We start from the raw sequence: 24032 nt of genomic DNA, 5'->3' as shown, positions 1-24032 counted from the left end.
TGCCCTTAGACTATTTTGAACGGCATCATGGCCACCTTATGCGACCAAACACCGGAATGGTTATCCGACTGAGAGCGGCAGATAATGGAACTATCCCTGTACATGGAGTAGTCTGGATGCGGCTTCGGGCCTGTGGCCAAGAATTAGGAGTCAAGGGAGTTATCCTTGTCAAGTCTACCTACTTGCCGGAGGTCCCGGTGATTCTAGGCATGAATGTGTTGCGAGACCTGAACCACGTGCTTTTCACCAAGAAAGGACCGGAGTACTGGAAGCGGACTACGGCACATAGGCCAACACAGCAAGTTTTCCGGCAAATTGTCCAGACTTGCCGAATCCAGAAGGGACTCCCTGAAAACCACCGGCTGGGGGCGGTGTATACCCCGAATGGTGCGCCCGTAAAAATACCTCCCCGGCAGGAACGGACATTGATGTTGCCTGTGGGGACCAATCTGAATGTGGACGGATTGGATGTCGAGCTGGAACCGGTAGAGCGGTGTGAAGAGATAACTGGTGTGATGTTTGGGCGAGTGGTGGCCACAGTCCGAAACGGGCGAGTGCCGGTGCGGTGCGTGAATCTACAGGATCATGAAGTGACCCTACCAAGGAGAGTCAAGGTCGCCAGAGTCTTCCTACACCAGGGTGAGACAGCCCGGAGAAGACCCTTTACTCTTAGGGAAGAGAGAGGGGACGTTTGGACCTTGGCGGTACAGATGGATCAACCTGAAAAACCCACGCCCGAGTGGAATGGGAGGAAGATCCTGGAAATGATGGGAATAAACCGTCCCTCTTTGAGTCCAGACCAAGTACGGCTAGTGGAAGAGACCCTATGGGAGTTCCAAGCTGCATTTTCTAGGCATGACGAAGACTTTGGCTGTACGTCTGCTATCGAGCACCGAATACCGACCGGGAACACGGCCCCAATCCGTGAAAGGTATCGACAGATCCCACCAAACATGTACCAAGAAGCGAAGGAGATGTTACATCAAATGTTGGATAATGGCGTGGTACAACCAAGTCAGAGTCCGTGGGCTGCCCCGGTGGTGCTGGTCCGAAAAAAAGACGGCACCTTACGCCTCTGTGTCGACTACCGGAAGCTGAACGCAAAGACAGTGAGAGACTCTTATCCCTTGCCGCGGATCGAGGAATCCTTATCCGCATTGGGAAAGGCGAAATACTTCTCATCCCTAGACCTGGCGAGCGGATACTGGCAAGTGCCAATGGCAGCAGAAGACAGACAGAAAACAGCGTTCATCTTGCCGATGGGCTTGTATGAGTTCAGAAGGATGCCCTTTGGATTGTCCAATGCCCCCGGCACGTTCCAAAGACTCATGGAGTATTGTCTTGGTGACCTAAACTTTGAGTCAGTGCTCATCTATCTGGACGATATTGTGGTCTTCGGATCGTCCTTCGAACAACATCTTCAGAGGCTGAGACAAGTCCTGAAGCGCCTGATGGAGCATGGGCTCAAGGTCAAGCCCAAGAAGTGCCAGCTGTTCCAGACACAGATTGAGTACCTGGGGCATATTGTCTCTGCTGAGGGGGTGCAACCGGCAAGCAGCAAGGTGGAAGCGGTACAACGCTGGCCTGTCCCAAGAACCCTCAGGGAACTTCGCGCATTCTTGGGCCTAGCTGGATATTACCGGCGCTTCATAAGAAATTTTTCAAAAAAGGCAGGACCGCTGAACGAATTGCTGAGGGGGACCTCCCGGGGGCCAAAGAACCAGCCCATTCCATGGGGAGAGAAACAACAACAGGCGTTCGAGGAGTTGAAGGAAGCCCTGACGAGTGCACCAATACTCGCCTATGCGCAGTTTGACAAGCCCTTCATGTTATACACAGATGGGAGTCTCCATGGCCTAGGTGCGGTGCTCGCCCAAGAACAAGATGGCCGTGAGAGGGTCATAGCCTATGGAAGCCGGTCCCTGAGGGAGACAGAGAGGAACTTTGACAACTATAGTTCATTCAAGCTGGAACTACTGGCCCTAGTGTGGGCCATGACGGAGAAATTCTCAGAATACTTGACAGGAGCGGAAGTGACTGTTATGACCGACAACAATCCCTTGGCGCACCTAGACAATGCAAAGTTGGGTGCTTTGGAGCAGCGATGGATGGCCAGGTTGTCCAGGTACAAGTACAAGATCAAGTACCGATCCGGTAGAGAAAATGCAAATGCGGATGCCCTGTCTCGAGTGACGCCGGATGACTCCGGACGAGATAAGGATGGAGAGTTGGAAGACTCAGAGGTTCCCCACTTGGGTAGAATACCCTTGTTTGTGATACTGGCACGGACAAGTGGGGTGGTGACAGACCGACCAGTGTTGCTTGGGAAAACCCATGGAGATTGGGTATATGCTCAGAATGATGACGTGACCCTAAGAAAGATCAAGCAGTGGGTGATGGCAAAGGAGTGGCCTACCCCGATGGAGCGCAAACGCTTGCCACCTATGGGGGCAAGAGTAATGCAACAGTGGGATAGACTGAAGTGTGAGAATGGGTTACTGTACCGTAAAGTATATTTAGAGACTGAGTTGGAGGTGAGATGGCAACTAGTAATACCAAGTACCAGTGCCAGGGAAGTTGCCCGTGAGGCTCATGTGAGAGGGGCCCACTTTGGTCCTGATAAAACGTTCAAGTGGCTCCAGCGATTTGTCTATTGTCCTGGTCTTGAGCAGACAGTGCAGGACGTGTGCCAAGCCTGCAGGGCCTGTGAGCTCGCTAAACCCCCAGAACAAAGGGCCCCCACTCAGACGATTAGGACCACTGCGCCGTTGGAGGTGCTGATGATTGATTATGTCCTGATAGGACACTCCAACAGCGGACATCAGTACTGTTTGGTAATGACCGATCACTTTACCAAGTTTGCAGTAGCAGTAGCTACGAAAGATCAGACTGCCGAATCTGCCGCCAGGGCTGTGTGTAAGCACTTCATCCAAGTGTATGGGTGCCCCACTCGTATTCACTCAGATCAGGGGGCATGTTTTCAGGGGCGGCTCATGTCGGAGTTGTATCGGGTGTATGGTATCCACAGATCCCGGACGACTCCTTATCACCCAGAGGGGAATGGGGCCTGTGAGCGATTCAATCGCACCCTCCTTCAGATGTTGCGAACGTTGGAGAAAGATCAAAAAGCTCGGTGGCCAGAGAGCTTAGCTGAGTTGCTCTGGGCCTATAATAATCGGGTCCATAGTACCACCGGCTACACGCCATACCTGATGCTGTTTGGGCATCCCGGACGGGAGATTGAAGAATTGAACTTGACAAATCCTGAGAGAGAGGGCGCTCGCTCGCCCGATGACTGGGTAGAACTACACCGTCGAAAACTGCAGACCATACACCGATTGGTGATTGACAAAACCCGACTGTCCAGTCACCCAGACAAGACTCCGGTTCAACATGAACCCTTCCAACCTGGGGACAGGGTGTTAGTAAGGGCCAAGAGACCCTCGGGAAAGTTGGATGATCGGTGGGAGGCAATGCCATATCGAGTAAAACGAAGGGTCATCCCTGACGGACCAGTGTATGAGATAGAGCCTGAAAGGGGTGAAGGAGTTACCCGGACTCTTCACCGTAATATGCTCAGACCTTGTAATTCAGAGACTCCCACAACGGAGACTGAGGTGCATCGGTTGAATCCGACAGCCCCAACCTTCACACCTGCTGCACAGATTGATCCCGATGAGTGGTGGGATGTACCAGTTCCCATGTCTGAAACGGTTCCAGCCGTGGTGATCTTACCTCCACGGGAGGGGACGACACTAATGGCTGCTCCTGTACAGGAACCTGAGCCGACCTGTGGGAATGAAGTGACTGATGCCCCGACTTTACGCAGAACGCCAAGGTCTAATGCTGGGGTTCCCCCACAGCGATACGCCCAGGATGAGTTTGTCTGGGGAGGTCTGTCGAGGACGCCGACCTCTAGTGGAGTGGTGTGTCACGGGGTGACTAATGCTATACAGTCTCAGAACACTTCTCACTGACAAGTGTGTGATGTGATAATAGCAGTGGTAAAAGGAGATGTTTCTGTAATGAAAAATTCTATTGTAGTAATTCTTTTTGACCACAAGATGCCGCTGTGTTAGGTAAAGGAAAAACCAGGAAGTGACGAGTTCAGGAAGTGGACTGCTGTAGTGGGGGAGAAGAAGCTGGCTGTGAGCAGTGAGAGATCTGAGGGACAATCCATTGCCATCCGCTGCCCTGCAACGCTTGTTTCAGGCCAGGGCCAGCTCTGGAGAAGCCCGAACCTGTTGCTGGTTCCCATGTCAGGAGAGTTGGAGACGATTGCTGTGCAGACGCCGCGGAGCGGATGACAAGAAGGACCAGCCCTTGTGACACCGTGTTCCAGTTGCCTGGAGGCAAAGAAATTCCTGTTTCCTTCGGAAAGTCCATCTGACTGTTCGCCCCCTTGCTAACCCGGGTAAGCGGAGCTCCGATTCACCTTTCATAAGGGTGAATAGTGTATACACGCAGTAAATAGTTTTTTTTTTTTTTGGCGCCAAAAACCTAGCATAGACTGGTTCCGGCCATTTTGCTTTAAAGCGAGTTCTATCCAAACGGAGATACAGCACGTGTTGTCCTGCTATTCAAAAGAGACACTATATCCTGGATTATAGTACCAGAAGTATGTCATAAGAGGAGTTATTTGTTTCACTAAGACTTGTGCAGCTAAGCACCAACTTCTGATAAAACAAAACCGGTTGCTGAAGTCTTCCCTGCAGGGTTGGGGTAGTGTGTTGAAATGTGGATATTGGGGAGTGGGTAAGTTAAATAGTAAACTGTGATATTGTTAACCCCAGTGTGACACCGCAGGTGATCTTCCTCTGCATACTTACATTGTTTTGTTAGCTTGGTATTAATAGGTAAATTGCAGCTGCTATATATATGTAGCCGCTAGTTAAAGGCATAGTTCACTAGTTCTGACATATTAGGTCACGGTGCAGTGTCACTCAGGGGTCTCAGCCCTCGGCTGAGTGTCTTGTAATTATTGATTTCATCAGGCCTGTTAGCCTGGAGTTCACCCCAAAAGGGTATAGAGTAAAATTTATATTTCTTACTTCGTGTCTGGTGTGGTTGTGCCTGTCCGTGGAACCGCTGTATCCTAAAAGTTCCTGCAAGAGCCCCGGTAGCCAGTCGGCTGCCGTGTCTTTCCCTTCCTCCTCCCCCCTTACACAGTCACATATCAGAGGAGCAGGGCCCGTGTCACCTCAGTATACAATCACATATCAGAGGAGCAGGCTCCATGTCACCTCAGTATACAGTCACATATCAGAGGAGCAGGGCCCGTGTCACCTCAGTATACAGTCACATATCAGAGGAGCAGGGCCCGTGTCACCTCAGTATACAGTCACATATCAGAGGTACAGGGTCTGTGTCACCTCAGTATACAGTCACATATCAGAGGAGAAGGGCCCGTGTCACCTCAGTATACAGTCACATATCAGAGGTGCAGGGTCTGTGTCACCTCAGTATACAGTCACATATCAGAGGAGCAGGGCCCGTGTCACCTCAGTATACAGTCACATATCAGAGGCACAGGGCCCGTGTCACCTCAGTATACAGTCACATATCAGAGGAGCAGGGCCCGTGTCACCTCAGTATACAGTCACATATCAGAGGCACAGGGCCCGTGTCACCTCAGTATACAGTCACATATCAGAGGAGCAGGGCCCGTGTCACCTCAGTATACAGTCACATATCAGAGGAGCAGGGCCCGTGTCACCTCAGTATACAGTCACATATCAGAGGAGCAGGGCCTGTGTCACCTCAGTATACAGTCACATATCATAGGCGCAGGCTCCGTGTCACCTCAGTATACAGTCACATATCAGAGGAGCAGGGCCCGTGTCACCTCAGTATACAGTCACATATCAGAGGAGCAGGGCCCGTGTCACCTCAGTATACAGTCACATATCAGAGGCACAGGGCCCGTGTCACCTCAGTATACAGTCACATATCAGAGGAGCAGGGCCCGTGTCACCTCAGTATACAGTCACATATCAGAGGAGCAGGGCCCGTGTCACCTCAGTATACAGTCACATATCAGAGGAGCAGGGCCCGTGTCACCTCAGTATACAGTCACATATCAGAGGAGCAGGGCCCGTGTCACCTCAGTATACAATCACATATCAGAGGAGCAGGCTCCATGTCACCTCAGTATACAGTCACATATCAGAGGAGCAGGGCCCGTGTCACCTCAGTATACAGTCACATATCAGAGGAGCAGGGCCCGTGTCACCTCAGTATACAGTCACATATCAGAGGTACAGGGTCTGTGTCACCTCAGTATACAGTCACATATCAGAGGAGCAGGGCCTGTGTCACCTCAGTATACAGTCACATATCAGAGGAGCAGGGCCCGTGTCACCTCAGTATACAGTCACATATCAGAGGAGCAGGCTCCATGTCACCTCAGTATACAGTCACATATCAGAGGAGCAGGGCCCGTGTCACCTCAGTATACAGTCACATATCAGAGGAGCAGGGCCCGTGTCACCTCAGTATACAATCACATATCAGAGGAGCAGGCTCCATGTCACCTCAGTATACAGTCACATATCAGAGGAGCAGGGCCCGTGTCACCTCAGTATACAGTCACATATCAGAGGAGCAGGGCCCGTGTCACCTCAGTATACAGTCACATATCAGAGGCACAGGGCCCGTGTCACCTCAGTATACAGTCACATATCAGAGGAGCAGGGCCCGTGTCACCTCAGTATACAGTCACATATCAGAGGAGCAGGGCCCGTGTCACCTCAGTATACAGTCACATATCAGAGGAGCAGGGCCCGTGTCACCTCAGTATACAGTCACATATCAGAGGAGCAGGGCCCGAGTTACCTCAGTATACAGTCACATATCAGAGGCACAGGGCCTGTGTCACCTCAGTATACAGTCACATATCAGAGGAGCAGGGCCCATGTCACCTCAGTATACAGTCACATATCAGAGGAGCAGGGCCCGTGTCACCTCAGTATACAGTCACATATCAGAGGAGCAGGGCCCGAGTTACCTCAGTATACAGTCACATATCAGAGGAGCAGGGCCCGTGTCACCTCAGTATACAGTCACATATCAGAGGTGCAGGGTCTGTGTCACCTCAGTATACAGTCACATATCAGAGGAGCAGGGCCCGTGTCACCTCAGTATACAGTCACATATCAGAGGAGCAGGGCCCGTGTCACCTCAGTATACAATCACATATCAGAGGAGCAGGCTCCATGTCACCTCAGTATACAGTCACATATCAGAGGAGCAGGGCCCGTGTCACCTCAGTATACAGTCACATATCAGAGGAGCAGGGCCCGTGTCACCTCAGTATACAGTCACATATCAGAGGTACAGGGTCTGTGTCACCTCAGTATACAGTCACATATCAGAGGAGCAGGGCCCGTGTCACCTCAGTATACAGTCACATATCAGAGGTACAGGGTCTGTGTCACCTCAGTATACAGTCACATATCAGAGGAGAAGGGCCCGTGTCACCTCAGTATACAGTCACATATCAGAGGTGCAGGGTCTGTGTCACCTCAGTATACAGTCACATATCAAAGGAGCAGGGCCCGTGTCACCTCAGTATACAGTCACATATCAGAGGCACAGGGCCCGTGTCACCTCAGTATACAGTCACATATCAGAGGAGCAGGGCCCGTGTCACCTCAGTATACAGTCACATATCAGAGGCACAGGGCCCGTGTCACCTCAGTATACAGTCACATATCAGAGGAGCAGGGCCCGTGTCACCTCAGTATACAGTCACATATCAGAGGCACAGGGCCCGTGTCACCTCAGTATACAGTCACATATTAGAGGAGCAGGGCCCGTGTCACCTCAGTATACAGTCACATATCAGAGGAGCAGGGCCCGTGTCACCTCAGTATACAGTCACATATCAGAGGAGCAGGGCCCGTGTCACCTCAGTATACAGTCACATATCAGAGGAGCAGGGCCTGTGTCACCTCAGTATACAGTCACATATCATAGGCGCAGGCTCCGTGTCACCTCAGTATACAGTCACATATCAGAGGAGCAGGGCCCGTGTCACCTCAGTATACAGTCACATATCAGAGGAGCAGGGCCCGTGTCACCTCAGTATACAGTCACATATCAGAGGCACAGGGCCCGTGTCACCTCAGTATACAGTCACATATCAGAGGAGCAGGGCCCGTGTCACCTCAGTATACAGTCACATATCAGAGGAGCAGGGCCCGTGTCACCTCAGTATACAGTCACATATCAGAGGAGCAGGGCCCGTGTCACCTCAGTATACAGTCACATATCAGAGGAGCAGGGCCCGTGTCACCTCAGTATACAATCACATATCAGAGGAGCAGGCTCCATGTCACCTCAGTATACAGTCACATATCAGAGGAGCAGGGCCCGTGTCACCTCAGTATACAGTCACATATCAGAGGAGCAGGGCCCGTGTCACCTCAGTATACAGTCACATATCAGAGGTACAGGGTCTGTGTCACCTCAGTATACAGTCACATATCAGAGGAGCAGGGCCCGTGTCACCTCAGTATACAGTCACATATCAGAGGAGCAGGGCCCGTGTCACCTCAGTATACAGTCACATATCAGAGGCACAGGGCCCGTGTCACCTCAGTATACAGTCACATATCAGAGGAGCAGGGCCCGTGTCACCTCAGTATACAGTCACATATCAGAGGAGCAGGGCCCGTGTCACCTCAGTATACAGTCACATATCAGAGGAGCAGGGCCCGTGTCACCTCAGTATACAGTCACATATCAGAGGAGCAGGGCCCGAGTTACCTCAGTATACAGTCACATATCAGAGGCACAGGGCCCGTGTCACCTCAGTATACAGTCACATATCAGAGGCACAGGGCCCGTGTCACCTCAGTATACAGTCACATATCAGAGGAGCAGGGCCCGTGTCACCTCAGTATACAGTCACATATCAGAGGAGCATGGCCCGTGTCACCTCAGTATACAGTCACATATCAGAGGAGCAGGGCCCGAGTTACCTCAGTATACAGTCACATATCAGAGGAGCAGGGCCCGTGTCACCTCAGTATACAGTCACATATCAGAGGTGCAGGGTCTGTGTCACCTCAGTATACAGTCACATATCAGAGGAGCAGGGCCCGTGTCACCTCAGTATACAATCACATATCAGAGGAGCAGGCTCCATGTCACCTCAGTATACAGTCACATATCAGAGGAGCAGGGCCCGTGTCACCTCAGTATACAGTCACATATCAGAGGAGCAGGGCCCGTGTCACCTCAGTATACAGTCACATATCAGAGTTACAGGGTCTGTGTCACCTCAGTATATAGTCACATATCAGAGGAGCAGGGCCCGTGTCACCTCAGTATACAGTCACATATCAGAGGCACAGGGCCCGTGTCACCTCAGTATACAGTCACATATCAGAGGCACAGGGCCCGTGTCACCTCAGTATACAGTCACATATCAGAGGAGAAGGGCCCGTGTCACCTCAGTATACAGTCACATATCAGAGGAGCAGGGCCCGTGTCACCTCAGTATACAGTCACATATCAGAGGTGCAGGGTCTGTGTCACCTCAGTATACAGTCACATATCAGAGGAGCAGGGCCCGTGTCACCTCAGTATACAGTCACATATCAGAGGCACAGGGCCCGTGTCACCTCAGTATACAGTCACATATCAGAGGAGCAGGGCCCGTGTCACCTCAGTATACAGTCACATATCAGAGGCACAGGGCCCGTGTCACCTCAGTATACAGTCACATATCAGAGGAGCAGGGCCCGTGTCACCTCAGTATACAGTCACATATCAGAGGCACAGGGCCCGTGTCACCTCAGTATACAGTCACATATCAGAGGAGCAGGGCCCGTGTCACCTCAGTATACAGTCACATATCAGAGGCACAGGGCCCGAGTTACCTCAGTATACAGTCACATATCAGAGGAGCAGGGCCCGAGTTACCTCAGTATACAGTCACATATCAGAGGAGCAGGGCCCGTGTTACCTCAGTATACAGCCACATATCAGAGGCACAGGGCCCGTGTCACCTCAGTATACAGCCACATATCAGAGGCACAGGGCCCGTGTCACCTCAGTATACAGTCACATATCAGAGGCACAGGGCCCGAGTTACCTCAGTATACAGTCACATATCAGAGGAGCAGGGCCCGTGTTACCTCAGTATACAGCCACATATCAGACATACCTCCCAACCGTCCCGATTTCCGCGGGACATTTATTCCGCTCCTCCGCTCCCCCCCCCCCCCCCCGAATAGCAGCATCGCTCCTGCCGCTGCTGGCTTCATGCAGGGCAGGAGCATAGCAATGTTGCAGGCATCTGTGCTGGCGTCTAACTGTCCCTGGCATCCGCCTCTCTATTACAGCGGATGCCAGATGCAATCTGTATTGGCGGCCCCTTCCCCCCAAAGGGTAACCCCCCCCTCCAGGTTCGCTCCTGTGCACTTAGCCCCTCCTCCCTCCCCCCTCAGATGAGTCAAGGGATGTGTAAAAAAAAAAAAAAAATGAATAAAGTAATATAGTGGACAAACAAAGCAGTTTTGCTGAAGCAATGTATTTAGGAAAAGTCTTACATTCACATTAACAAGCAGTATAGATAGGATCCTTGTGATGGGACAACCCCTTTTAAGGAGTTAAAATGTAAATAAATCTATATAAATTTGGCATCCCTAGAATCATACTGAAAGATAGAATACAGGTGACATGTCATTTTGGCTGCACAGTGAATGCCACAAAATTGAAGTCCATAAGAATGTCACTAAAATACACTTTTTCTCCAATTCTACCCCATTCTGATTTTTTTTTTTCCTCCTTCTGGCACAGAATGTCACATACTGTAAACCCACCTCTGCCCACATGCGCAATCAGCCGGCTGGCAGATGAGAACTAAGAGTCTAAGGATGGCTGCTGAGGGTGTAGCGGGCAGGCAAGCTGGGGAAACAGGAAAGGAAGTGTGTTTGTATTCCGTCTGGGGGAGTCCGCATAGAGACACCCCCCCCTCCCCCCGAACGGAATACCAAAAGCAATTGCAAGCGCTTTGCAGTAAAAGCACATGTATCCCCAAAGACTATAATGGGGTACTTGTACTTGTCGCCAGATCTCCGCATAGAACATGCGGACAGGAAAGTAGTTCACAATCTACTTTCCTATCAGCATGATACGTGCAGGCAGCGCCCGGCAAGCACATGGACCCTATTATAGTCTATGGGGTCCGTGTGCTTTTACTGCAAAGCGCTTGCAATTGCTTTTGGTATTCCGTCCAGGGGGTCCCAATGTGGACTTCCCCGGACGGAATACCAACGCAGATGTGAACGAGGGGTGAATGAGTGAGTGAGTGAGTGAGTGAGTGAGTGAGTGAGTGAGAAAAGAAAAGGATATTGATTCAGCTGTGAGTCTAGCCCAAGGAATCATAAACAAATACAGAGGATGCCAAAAGCTCTCAGAGAACCCAGAAATCACTTCAAACACTGCTAAAGTTATTTGGGTGCACTTATTAACCCATTAATAGCACTAAGACCTTTTTTTGCAAATGAATCCTTTGCCCAGAAAACCCCTTTAAGCCCTCATATTACTCTGAAAATAAGTATAAAAAAGTTGTGGGGTTTGGAGGGTGGAAGAATTCAAAATGGAAAAATTCCACCAGCAAGGAAGGGGTAAGGGTGCATTCACACTGAGTAAACGCTAGCTTATTCTGAACGTAAAACACGTTCAGAATAAGCGGCGTCTAAAGCAGCTCCATTCATTTCTATGGGAGCGGGGATACGAGCGCTCCCCATAGAAATGAATGGGCTGCTTCTTTCACTCCGTGCAGTCCCATTGAAGTGAATGGGGAGTGCCGGCGTATACGGCAAGCTCTGCTCATGCCGGAGCGTACACGCCAGCACTCCCCATTCACTTCAATGGGACTGCACGGAGTGAAAGAAGCAGCCCATTCATTTCTATGGGGAGCGCTCGAATCCCCGCTCCCATAGAAATGAATGGAGCTGCTTTAGACGCCGCTTATTCTGAACGTGTTTTACGTTCAGAATAAGCTAGCGTTTACTCAGTGTGAATTCACCCTTAGGCTGTATTCACACAGAGTAACGCCAGGCGTTTTTTGTGTGTTTTTTGCACATAGCGCCGCGTTTACGCCGCGTAGCGCCGCGTTAACGCCGCGCTATTTAGCGGTGGCGTTGCCCGGCGTTAACGCGGCGTATACGCGGAGTTAACGCGGCGTTAACGCGGCGTAAACGCGGCGCTATGTGCAAAAAACACACAAAAAACGCCTGGCGTTACTCTGTGTGAATACAGCTATATTTTTGCTTTCCAGGAAAACCCTTTGAGGCTAAGGACCCTCATAGCAAACTGATACCTACCAATTTTTTAAGAACTGAAAGAGAGACAAAGTGTGCGCCCCGCCCACTTTTATGTTGACTCCGCCCATTCTCATTCATTTTTCATGTGCCCCCACACAGTATAATCCTCCTACAGTCACCCATAAATTATATGTCCCCCATAAATCTCTGTCCCCAGATTCATGTCCCCTCCATCTCTGCCCCTAGATTCATGTCCCCCCATCTCTGCCCCAGATTCATGTCCCCCCATCTCTGCCCTCAGAATCATGTCCCCCCCCATCTCTGCCCCCAGATTCATTCCCCCATCTCTGCCCCCAGATTAATGTCCCCCTATCTCTGCCCCCAGATTCATGTCCCCATCTCTGCCCCAGATTCATTCCCCCATCTCTGTCCTCAGAATCATGTCCCCCCATCTCTGCCCCCAGATTAATTCCCCCATCTCTGCCCCCAGATTAATGTCCCCCTATCTCTGCCCCCAGATTCATGTCCCCCCATCTCTGCCCCCAGATTCATTCCCCCACCTCTGCCCCAGATTAATGTCCCCCCATCTCTGCCCCCAGATTCATGTGCCCCCATCTCTGCCCCCAGATTAATGTCCCCCCATCTCTGCCCCCAGATTCATGTCCCCTCCATCTCTGCCCCCAGATTCATGTCTCCCCATCTCTGCCCCCTGATTCATGTCCCCATCTCTGCCCCCAGCTTCATGTGTCCCCCATCTCTGCCCCCAGATTCATCTTTCCCATCTCTGCCCCCAGATTCATGTCCCCCCATCTCTGCCCCCAGATTCATGCCCCCCCCTTCATCTGCCCCCAGTTTCATGGACCCCCTTCATTATGATCCACCTCGATGTTTAACACAAACAACCACTTATACTCACCTTTTCCTCGTTCCCCCGCCGCTCTCTCCGCAGTTGCACTCACAGAGTTGTAAGGGCGATGTGACGTCATCACATCGCGCTTACACAGCCACTAGTTGGAGCGCCGCGGCAAAGCAAGGAGCTGAGATATGACAGCTCCTTGTTTTAGTCGCATATGTATTCAACTCATCTTAGTAGAAATCGGGACATTAATCCTGCCGACCGGGACCACGGGACAAGACACGGAAATCGTGAATGTCCTGCGGAAATCGGGATGGTTGGGAGGTATGGCAAACTACAGCCAAAAAGCGCTGTGGAAAAGAACGTGGCTAAAACACATCACGTTTTTTTCCACATTATAAAAAAAAAACACCCCCTGACGAAGACCTAGCGGTCGAAACGCGCATCGGGTGCCCGGCCCGGAGCACTAGACATCTGGTACACCATATTACTCCATCATCGGTGAGCAGTGAACAGTAAGCACTTTATTTGGGTGTAGATATTAGGTTCCTTGACACTTTCAGGTCTTACTCCATCTGCTAGCTTAATTTATGTGTTTTCTCTTGCTTTATACATGCATTCATGGCTACTAGGCACATGCCAATATACTTTGTTTATAACCATATGAATGCATGTTGATGGTGATGAATATACAGTGGAGCAAAAAGGTATTTAGTCAGACACCAATAGTGCAAGTTCCACCACTTAAAAAGATGAGAGGCGGCTGTAATTTACATCATAGGTAGACCTCAACTATGAGAGACAAAATGAGAAAACAAATCCAGAAAATCACATTGTCTGATTTTGTAAGAATTTATTTGCAAATTATGGTGGAAAATAAGTATTTGGTCACCTACAAACAATCAAGATTTCTGGCTCTCACAGACCTGTAACTTCTTCTTTAAGAGTCTCCTCTTTCCTCCACTCATTACCTGTAGTAATGGCACCTGTTTAAACTTGTTATCAGTATAAAAAGACACCTGTGCACACCCTCAAACAGTCAGACTCCAAACTCCACTATGGTGAAGACCAAAGAGCTGTCAAAGGACACCAGAAACAAAATTGTAGCCCTGCACCAGGCTGGGAAGACTGAATCTGCAATAGGCAACCAGCTTGGATTGAAGAAATCAACTGTGGGAGCAATAATTAGAAAATCGAAGACATACAAGACCACTGATAATCTCCCTCGATCTGGGGCTCCACGCAAAATCTCACCCCGTGGGGTCAAAATGATCACAAGAACGGTGAGCAAAAAACCCAGAACCACGCGGGGGGACCTAGTGAATGAACTGCAGAGAGCTGGGACCAATGTAACAAAGCCTACCATCAGTAACACACTACGCCGCCAGGGACTCAGATCCTGCAGTGCCAGACGTGTCCCACTGCTTAAGCCAGTACATGTCCGGGCCCGTCTGAAGTTTGCTAGAGAGCATTTGGATGATCCAGAAGAGTATTGGGAGAATGTCCTATGGTCTGATGAAACCAAACTGGAACTGTTTGGTAGAAACACAACTTTTCGTGTTTGGAGGAAAAAGAATACTGAGTTGCATCCATCAAACACCATACCTACTGTAAAGCATGGGGGTGGAAACATCATGCTTTGGGGCTGTTTCTCTGCAAAGGGGCCAGGACGACTGATCCGGGTACATGAAAGAATGAATGGGGCCATGTATCGTGAGATTTTGAGTGCAAACCTCCTTCCATCAGCAAGGGCATTGAAGATGAAACGTGGCTGGGTCTTTCAACATGACAATGATCCAAAGCACACCGCCAGGGCAACGAAGGAGTGGCTTTGTAAGAAGCATTTCAAGGTCCTGGAGTGGCCTAGCCAGTCTCCAGATCTCAACCCTATAGAAAACCTTTGGAGGGAGTTGAAAGTCTGTGTTGCCAAGCGACAGCCCCAAAACATCACTGCTCTAGAGGAGATCTGCATGGAGGAATGGGCCAACATACCAACAACAGTGTGTGCCAACCTTGTGAAGACTTACAGAAAACGTTTGACCTCTGTCATTGCCAACAAAAGATATATAACAAAGTATTGAGATGAAATTTTGTTACTGACCAAATACTTATTTTCCACCATAATTTGCAAATAAATTCTTACAAAATCAGACAATGTGATTTTCTGGATTTGTTTTCTCATTTTGTCTCTCATAGTTGAGGTCTACCTATGATGTAAATTACAGATGCCTCTCATCTTTTTAAGTGGTGGAACTTGCACTATTGGTGACTGACTAAATACTTTTTTGCCCCACTGTATATCAATATACATGTACTTGTTAAAAAAGATATTTTGCATGGCTGGGAGCAGGGCCGGCTCCAGGTTTTTATGGGCCCTTGGGCGACAGAGCCTCAGTGGGCCCCCTAGTAAAGGAGGTGGGTGAGTCGAGACACTGTGCGTCGCAGATGAAGCGAGTGACGTCACACAGGAGTGTGGCGTCACCAACGCCATACCTCCCAATTTTTAAAGAGTAGAAAGAGGGGCAAAATGTGCGGCGTGCACTGCGGGCTACGGCAAATTTGGCTCCACACACTTTTATGTTGACTCCGCCCATTATCATTCATTTATCATGTGCTCCCACACAGTATAATCCTCCTACAGTCACCCGTAAATTATATGCCCCCCCTCCATCTCTCCCCCAGTTTCATATACACCCTTCCTCTGCCCCCAGTTTCATGTCCCCCTCCATCTCTGTCCCCAGTTTCATCACGTTCTCCCCCTTCATCTGCCCAGTTTCATGTCCCCCGTTTCTGCCCCAGTGTCATGCTGTTCCACCACCCCCATCTGCCCCAGTGTCATGCCATTCCCCCCCTCCCCTTCATTTGCCCCCCAGTTTCATTGGGCCCCCTCCATCTCTGTCCCCAGTTTCATGCCGTTCTCTCCCCACCCCCTTCATCTTCCCCAGTGTCATCCCATCCCCCCCCTCCCCTTCATTTGACCCCCCCCCCCCCCCGTTTCATGGGCCCCCTTCATTATGTTCCACCTTAATATTTAATACAAAACAAACACTTACTCACCTTCCATCGCTCCCCCGACGCTCCTCTCTCCGCTCTCTCACTCCGTTTACATAGGCGATTAAAGCAGGAGCTGTGAGCTCAGCTCCTGCTTTAAAGCTGCGGCCCGGCTTGCGTGTGTAGGCACGATGTGATGACGTCATCACGCCTACACACGCAAGCCGGGCCGCAGCTTTAAAGCAGGAGCTGAGCTCACAGCTCCTGCTTTAATCGCCTATGTATTCAGCTCATCGGCGTCATGAGCTGAAATCGGGACAGGCAAGTGCTGGGGCGGGCAAGTGCCAGGGGGGGCCCCCAGAGGCTCTGTGGGCCCCGGCACTTGCCCGACTATGCCGTATGCTGACGCCGGATGGACAATAGTTATTTCATACTCACATCTTTGTTCAACTCTACTGCTCTAACTATGCATTCAGTTTGTGTAGTACCCATGCCACCTAGTGGTGAATTCGTATAACCGCAGCAAATCATTTATATGTACTACGATTTTTTACATCTTGACATTGTATTCGGTTAAACAAGGAGATAATTTATTAGTATCTAGATCTGGGCGTCGGATGTTGGGATCAGGGCAGCACCTCTAATGAGGCGATGTGAAGCGCCCGCTTCGGGCGGCGGTCCCGAGGGGGCGGCAGCCTGGGCGTTTTTTTTTTTCCCCCTCACAACCAGCGCAAGGAGAGCTGCCACTCTCCTTGTGCTGGTTCAGACATCCAGTGGAGGATCCAGGGTTTGCGGGGCCCTGGGCAATTGACTTTGGCGGGGCCCTACGCGCAGCGCGCCGCAGCAAATTAGGCCCCGCCTACTTTAATGTTGACGCCGCCCATTCTCATTAATTTTTCATGTGATTCCACACAGTATAATCCTCCTACAGTCACCCGTAAATTATATGTCCCCCCTCCATCTCTCCCCATTTTCATATACACCCTTCATCTACCCCTAGTTTCATGTCCCCCCTCTATCTCTGTCCCCAGTTTCATGCCATTCTCCCCCTTTATCTGCCCACAGTTTCATGTCCCCCCCGTCTCTGCCCCAGTGTCATGCCGTTCTCCCCCCTTCATCTGCCCCAATGTCATGCCATTCTCCCCCCTTCATCTGCCCCAGTATCATGCCATTCTCCCCCCTTCATCTGCCCCAGTGTCATGCCATTCTCCCCCCCTTCATCTGCCTCAGTGTCATGCCGTTCTCCCCTCCTTCATTTGCCACAGTGTCATGCTATTCTCCCCCCTTCATCTGCCTCAGTGTCATGCCGTTCTCCCCCCCTTTCATTTGCCACAGTGTCATGCCGTTCTCCCCCCCTTCATCTGCCCCAGTGTCATGCTGTTCTCTCCCCCTTCATCTGCCCCGGTGTCATGCTGTTCTCCCCCCCTTCATCTGCCCCAGTGTCATGCTGTTCTCCCCCTCCATCTGCCCCAGTGTCATGCCGTTCTCCCCCCTTCATCTGCCCCAGTGTCATGCTGTTCTCCCCCCCTCCATCTGCCCCAGTGTCATGCCGTTCTCCCCCCTCCATCTGCCCCAGTGTCATGCTGTTCTCCCCCCCTCCATCTGCCCCAGTGTCATGCCGTTCTCCCCCCTCCATCTGCCCCAGTGTCATGCTGTTCTCCCCCCCTCCATCTGCCCCAGTGTCATGCTGTTCTCCCCCCTCCATCTGCCCCAGTGTCATGCCGTTCTCCCCCCTTCATCTGCCCCAGTGTCATGCTGTTCTCCCCCCCTCCATCTGCCCCAGTGTCATGCCGTTCTCCCCCCTCCATCTGCCCCAGTGTCATGCTGTTCTCCCCCCTCCATCTGCCCCAGTGTCATGCTGTTCTCCCCCCCTCCATCTGCCCCAGTGTCATGCTGTTCTCCCCCCCTCCATCTGCCCCAGTGTCATGTTGTTCCCCCCTCCCCTTCATTTGCCCCCCAGTTTCTTTGGGCCCCCTCCATCTTTGTCCCCAGTTTCATGCCGTTCTCTCCCCACCCCCTTCATCTTCCCCAGTGTCATGCCATTCCCCCCCTCCCCTTCATTTGCCCCCCAGTTTCATGGGCCCCCTTCATTATGTTCCACCTTAATATTTAATACAAAACAAACACTTACACTCACCTTCTATCACTCACCTTCCATCGTTCCCCCGACGCTCCTCTCTCTCACTCCAGTCACATACGCAATGCAGGAGCTGTGACCTCAGCTCCTGCTTAGCTGCGGCCCGGCTTGCGTGTGTAAGCGTGATGTGATGACGTCATAGCGCCTACACACGCAAGCCGGGCCGGAGCTTTAAAGCAGGAGCTGAGCTCACAGCTCCTGCTTTAATCGTGTATGTATTCAGCTCATCGGCGGACGGACGCCGATGAGCTGAAATCGTGACAGGCAAGTGCCGGGGGGCCCCCAGAGGCTCTGTGGGCCCCGGCACTTGCCCGACTATGCCGAGGCTGACCGGGACCATTTTGTTAGGGCCGGGCCGCGGGGCTCCGGCCCTGGATCCGCCCCTGCAGACATCTACGTATCAGCGTAGGCGGCGTTATCGCGTGGTCGGTCGGTAAGTATAATAACTCTTTTTTTGGTTTATAATAGGCCGCTGCCTGCTGGAGTATCTACCAGCAGGCAGCGGCCTATTTACCAACCCGGACCTGTTCACTGCCGCCCCCACTTCCCCTTGTACTTTAGGCCGCGGCGGGCCGTAGTGAATAAGCCCGGGCCAGGCCGCGATCCCACTGCCGCTATTATTGTATTCGGGGGATTTTTCAGACCTCCGAATATAATAATCGGAGCCCCAAGGGAGGTGAGAGAACATAATAAACATTGATACTCACCTTTCCGGGATCCGGTGTTAATCCAACCAGGCTTCGGGGCTATATGGTAATGTGTCAGACATCATGTGGTCTGGGATACTACCATATAGGCCCGAAGCCTGTGCTAGTAGTAATAGCCTGTTACTGCTAGCACAGGCTTTGGGCCTGTATGGTAACAGGCTGTTACTGCTAGCACAGGCTTTGGACCTATATGGTAATATCGCAGACAACGTGACGTCTGACACATTACCATATAGGCCCGAAGCCTGCTAGGAGTAACATCAGATCCCGGAGAGGTGAGTAACAGTGTTTATTATGTTCCCTCACCTCTCCTGGGGCTCCGATTATTATACTCAGGATCTGAAAAGACCCCTGAGTATAATAATAGTTCATGGGTGTGCAACTGTGGCACATAATAGGACACATGTAATGGTTTTTACATGTGCAAAACCGAGCAAAACCACAAACACACATTTATTTTAAAAATATAATAATTTTATTCAGAATACCAAAACACAATACATATTATTACAATGTTAACCACGCTTGCTGTAATAGTGGAAAAGTTCTCACTTTAGGTAATAAAGTCGCATGGGGCAGACCCGAGGCTGTGGGTGATGAGGGGGAAATGGGGGTTCTGGCCCGAGGTAGTTCTGAATTTGAGGGGTGAGTCAATTTCATTTTTAAACGCTCCAGATTTTCCCTTCTGGTAGGATTACCTACCACACTGGAGGGGATATTAAATACAGGCCCTTTTTACAACATAACTTTTGAGCATAGCGTTTAATAGGTACAAAATGCTAAGAATCATTACTTTTTAAATGTGAACTAAAATGATTTTATATGTCTCTAAATGGGACGCCCCTGCTAAGCCAATACAGTATGTATATGCAATAATGAGCGCAGTAAGCAGAGTCTACACTTTGTAGTTGTCTATTCTGATAAACATAGCTGGTAGAGTTTTGTTGTAAGAAAGAAAGAAATTCTTTAGGAAATACAGCGTTCGATGGGGCTATCCCATAACTGTCAAAGAATATAGCCTTTTCCCCATCACATAGTACAATTAAGATCCAGTGGGTCCCCGGACGAGTAGAACCATCGGTATTGACAACAAATGCAGCAGGGTGTTCTTGTATATCACTGATATACGCCTGAAAATATTCTCCGGGTGTAGGGATCTGAATTCAGAATATTTGTAATCTGTAAAGTATTCATCATCGGTAGCTGTTGTACAATTTTCTTCTGATAGCCGGATCTATTTTTTCTTGCAAAATTCAGATTTCAGATTTTCAGATTTATTTACAATCATGTTTAGCGCATGAGGCGCTGGAACTGCAAATCTTATTTCAGCACACAGGTTTCCCGTTTTAACTAGGGAGAAATGACCACCACCTTCTTAGTCGGGAATTAGATCAAAAGCAAATAATGTATACCCACGCAAGAATTCTTCACGATCTATGGATAATCCGCTGTCCGATTGCCAGCGATGTGCACAAGAGCCATATACTCTCTTACAGCCAGCTCAGAGGCGAAATCGGGTTGAAACGGCCGCGAATGTACTCGATGTCCAACATAAAGTGATGCTAATGATATATTGAAATGATCAAAGCATAAAGAGTTTTTTGTAGGGGTCCCAGAAAAGGCTTCGTTGTCCACAAACCCCAATATTACAGTTTTGGAGATTTGTTCTAGGAATAGGTTTTCATGATTTCAAACCCGTGTGCCTTGAGGTATACTGTAGACTTTCAGAGAGGCCTTATCACTACTATACTTGGCGGGGTTTGTTAGAAGGGCTTGGCTGTGGCCTATTCTGACTGCAGGAGAGACCTGAACACGTTTGACATAGAGTCCAGCCTGGAGAATCTGTATCTTGTACGGTTCAGCATCAGCCGACATGAGACAGAAAGTGTCTTTATTCCTCGAGAGTTTTATCTTCAGATCCAGACCATTAAGTAACAGCTTGGGTTGATTATAAATATCAGCAAAAATTGTTCCTAACAGCTCTACAGGCCTAGGGCGTGCGGTTGCTCGAGCTCTTTTGATAAACCCCAAATTTTCACCATCAAAAGTATGGGTGTGATGGTGTCCCGCGGTATCTTTATAGAACAGGCCGGCTGTAAATTGCGATTCGAGGGCGTGGTAGCTGTAGATCAGCAATGTCTCAAGTTATGCCCTGTAACTATATAGATTACCGGTGTACAATTAAGACCTGATGAAATTGAAGTAAACTCCGCAAAAAGACAAATCTCCAAACTTTTTCTAAATTCATTATGGGGGAAGTTTGGTCAAAAACCAAATTTACCAACAACTAGTTTGGTCACAGACCCTGATGTGCTCTTCAATTATGTCTTCCTCCCCTACTATGAAGTCTCAGAGCTAAATTTTATAGACGATGAAAGGGCCAGTGTGAAATGGAAATATGTGAAAGATCACTACACGGTCAACAGAAACACAAACATCTTTATAGCGTGCTTTACTACCGCTTATGCCAGACTTGAACTGTACAAGTTACTAGACAGACTGCAGGAACGGTGTCTCTACCACGACACAGACTCTGTCATCTTCATCCAACGTGATGGTGAATGGTGTCCGCCTTTAGGTGACTATCTGGGTGAATTAACTACTGAAGTACCCGATGACTCCTACATAACTGAGTTTGTATCTGCAGGCCCGAAAACATACGGGTACAAACTGAACACTGGTAAGACTGTCTTGAAAGTTAAGGGGATAACACTGAATGTCGCCAATAGCCAGATTATTAATTTTGACAGTTTAAAAGATTTAGTTTTGGACTACCCCCGCAATTCAGACGCTCACACCCAAAAATCTTTATTTGTTAAAGAGGACCTTTCATCAGATCGGGCACATGCAGTTTTATATACTGCTGGAAAGCTGACAGTGCGCTGAATTCAGCACACTGTTGGCCTTCCCGATCTGTGCCCGGTGTAAAGCGCTATCGGTCCCGGTACTATAGCGCTTTAGTGTCAGAAGGGCGTTTCTGACAGTTAGCCAGAGACGCCCTTCTGCCCAGCAGCGTCTATCGCGCTGTACTGTGGAGCGGGGAGGAACGCCCCCTCCCTCTGCTCACACAGCTCGTCCATAGACGAGTATTATCAGGAGCGGGAGGGGGGAGTTCCTCCCTGCTCCACAGTACAGCGCGATAGGCGCTGCTGGGCAGAAGGGCGTCTCTGGCTAAGTGTCAGAAATGCTCTTCTGACTGTAAAGCTCTACGGTCCCGGGACCGATAGCGCTTTATACCGGGCACAGATCGGGAAAGCCGACAGTGCGCTGAATTCAGCGCACTGTCAGCTTTCCAGCAGTATATAAAACTGCATATGCCCGATCTGATGAAAGGTCCTCTTCAAACAGCCTGGCATTGTTCGTAATAAGAAATACTGGTGTATTGAGACTCATCCTCTGAGTAAAATACAGAGATGTGTTTACACAAAACGTCATCTGCTAGATGATTTTACAACACTGCCTTTCGGGTATTAGTCTTGTTACAGTAACCCATTTTTTCACGTGTTTTTACTAGATTTGTGGAACGCTCTTGTGAGACACATGCACATTAGAGATGAGCGAGTAGTGTTCAATCGAGTAGGTTTTCGATCGAATACTACGGTATTCGAAATACTCATACTCGATCGAGCACTGCTAGCTGTTCGAAGTTTAAGGTTCGATGCAGAACCAGCGTTGATTGGCAGAATGCTATACATTCTGCCAATCAACGCTGGTTCTTCTCTTACCTTTAGAAGTCTTCTCCGTGCAGCTTCCCCGCGGCATCTTCCGGCTGGAATTCACTCTGCCTAGGCATCCGGTCTAGGCAGAGCCGACTGTGCATGCGCAGGCATGCCCTCGCATGTGCAGTCGGCTCTGCTCAGGCGTCGGGCCAGGCAGAGCCGACTGCACATGACCGCACATGCGCAGTCGGCTCTGCCTAGGCCCCGATGCCTAGGCAGAGTGAATTCCAGCCGGAAGAAGACGCGAGGACGCTGCGCTGGGAGAAGACTTCAAGGAGAATCCAGCCCGACCGTCACTCGTGGACTTGGTAAGTATAATTTTATCGCATTTTGCGTACCCCTGAAACGAGCATTTCCCCCCATAGACTATAATGGGGTTCGAAATCCGTTCGAACAGTCGAACAGTGTGCGGCTGTTCGAATCGGATTTCGAACCTCGGACATTTTAGTGTTCGCTCATCTCTAATGAACATTGAAATACACGGGCGTGGATCAAGAGAAGAAACAGGGCGTCTACAGCGCAGTCTACGGCGGTTGCGCCGATTAGAAACATGGTTTGACCTAGAATATAATTGGATGCATTTTGGAAGCCGCCGGCAATATTATTGAAATTATGCACCCCTGGTTACAACACCCCTTCTCTTGCATTTTAGCAGGGCCAAGTAGTTCAGGGAAAAGCTATTTTGTAAAACAATTGTTACATAACGCTGACACTCATTTATCACACAAACCCGAAAATATTGTCTGGTTTTATGCATGTTGGCAAAAATTATACGATGATCTGTCTCGCACCATTCCTAACATACGTTTTATTGAAGGTCTACCGGCAACTTTTATAGATGACGAGCTTTTTCCCCCTGACAAGGTAAATTTGACAATTTTTGATGATCTCACGGAGAGCGCTAGCCAAAATGGCGAGATAGAGAAGGCTTTCACCAAGTACGTACATCACAGAAATCTAAGCATTTTCTATTTAGTTCAGAACATATTTTGTCAGGGTAAAAAGAGTAGAATGATAGCTTTAAACACAAAGTACATGGTTCTCTTTAATAATCCTCATGATAAATTTCAAGTTATGACTTTAGCACAACAGATGTACCCGGGGAAAACACGCTTCTTTTTAGAAGCTTTTGAAGACGCGACACGTAACCCTTACGGTTATTTGTTAGTAGATTTAAGAGGATCTACTCCTGAGGATATGCGGTTAAGAGCGGGTTTGTTTCCACCAGATTTACCAGTTGCCTATGTTCAAAAGAAAATCAAAGGTTAATAAGTGAAATTTACAGCTCTAGTCGCATTCTATGTCCTGCGCATAGTATCGACAAGATGTCTGAGAGAATAC

The 24032-nt window shown here is 49.7% G+C and overlaps 1 protein-coding gene across 2 annotated transcripts in view; it reads right to left on the bottom strand.

The window, feature by feature from the left end:
• The window catches only part of LOC142187260 (uncharacterized), a 248897-nt gene that overhangs the window by 82357 nt on the left and 142508 nt on the right, over nucleotides 1-24032 (bottom strand). The gene's annotated exons all lie outside the window — the stretch shown is intronic.

Source organism: Leptodactylus fuscus, chromosome 1 (genome assembly GCF_031893055.1).
Source record: "Leptodactylus fuscus isolate aLepFus1 chromosome 1, aLepFus1.hap2, whole genome shotgun sequence".
NCBI lineage: Eukaryota > Metazoa > Chordata > Amphibia > Anura > Leptodactylidae > Leptodactylus > Leptodactylus fuscus.
Note: the sequence above shows the minus strand (reverse complement) of the source record. Positions and strands in the feature narration are given on the sequence as shown.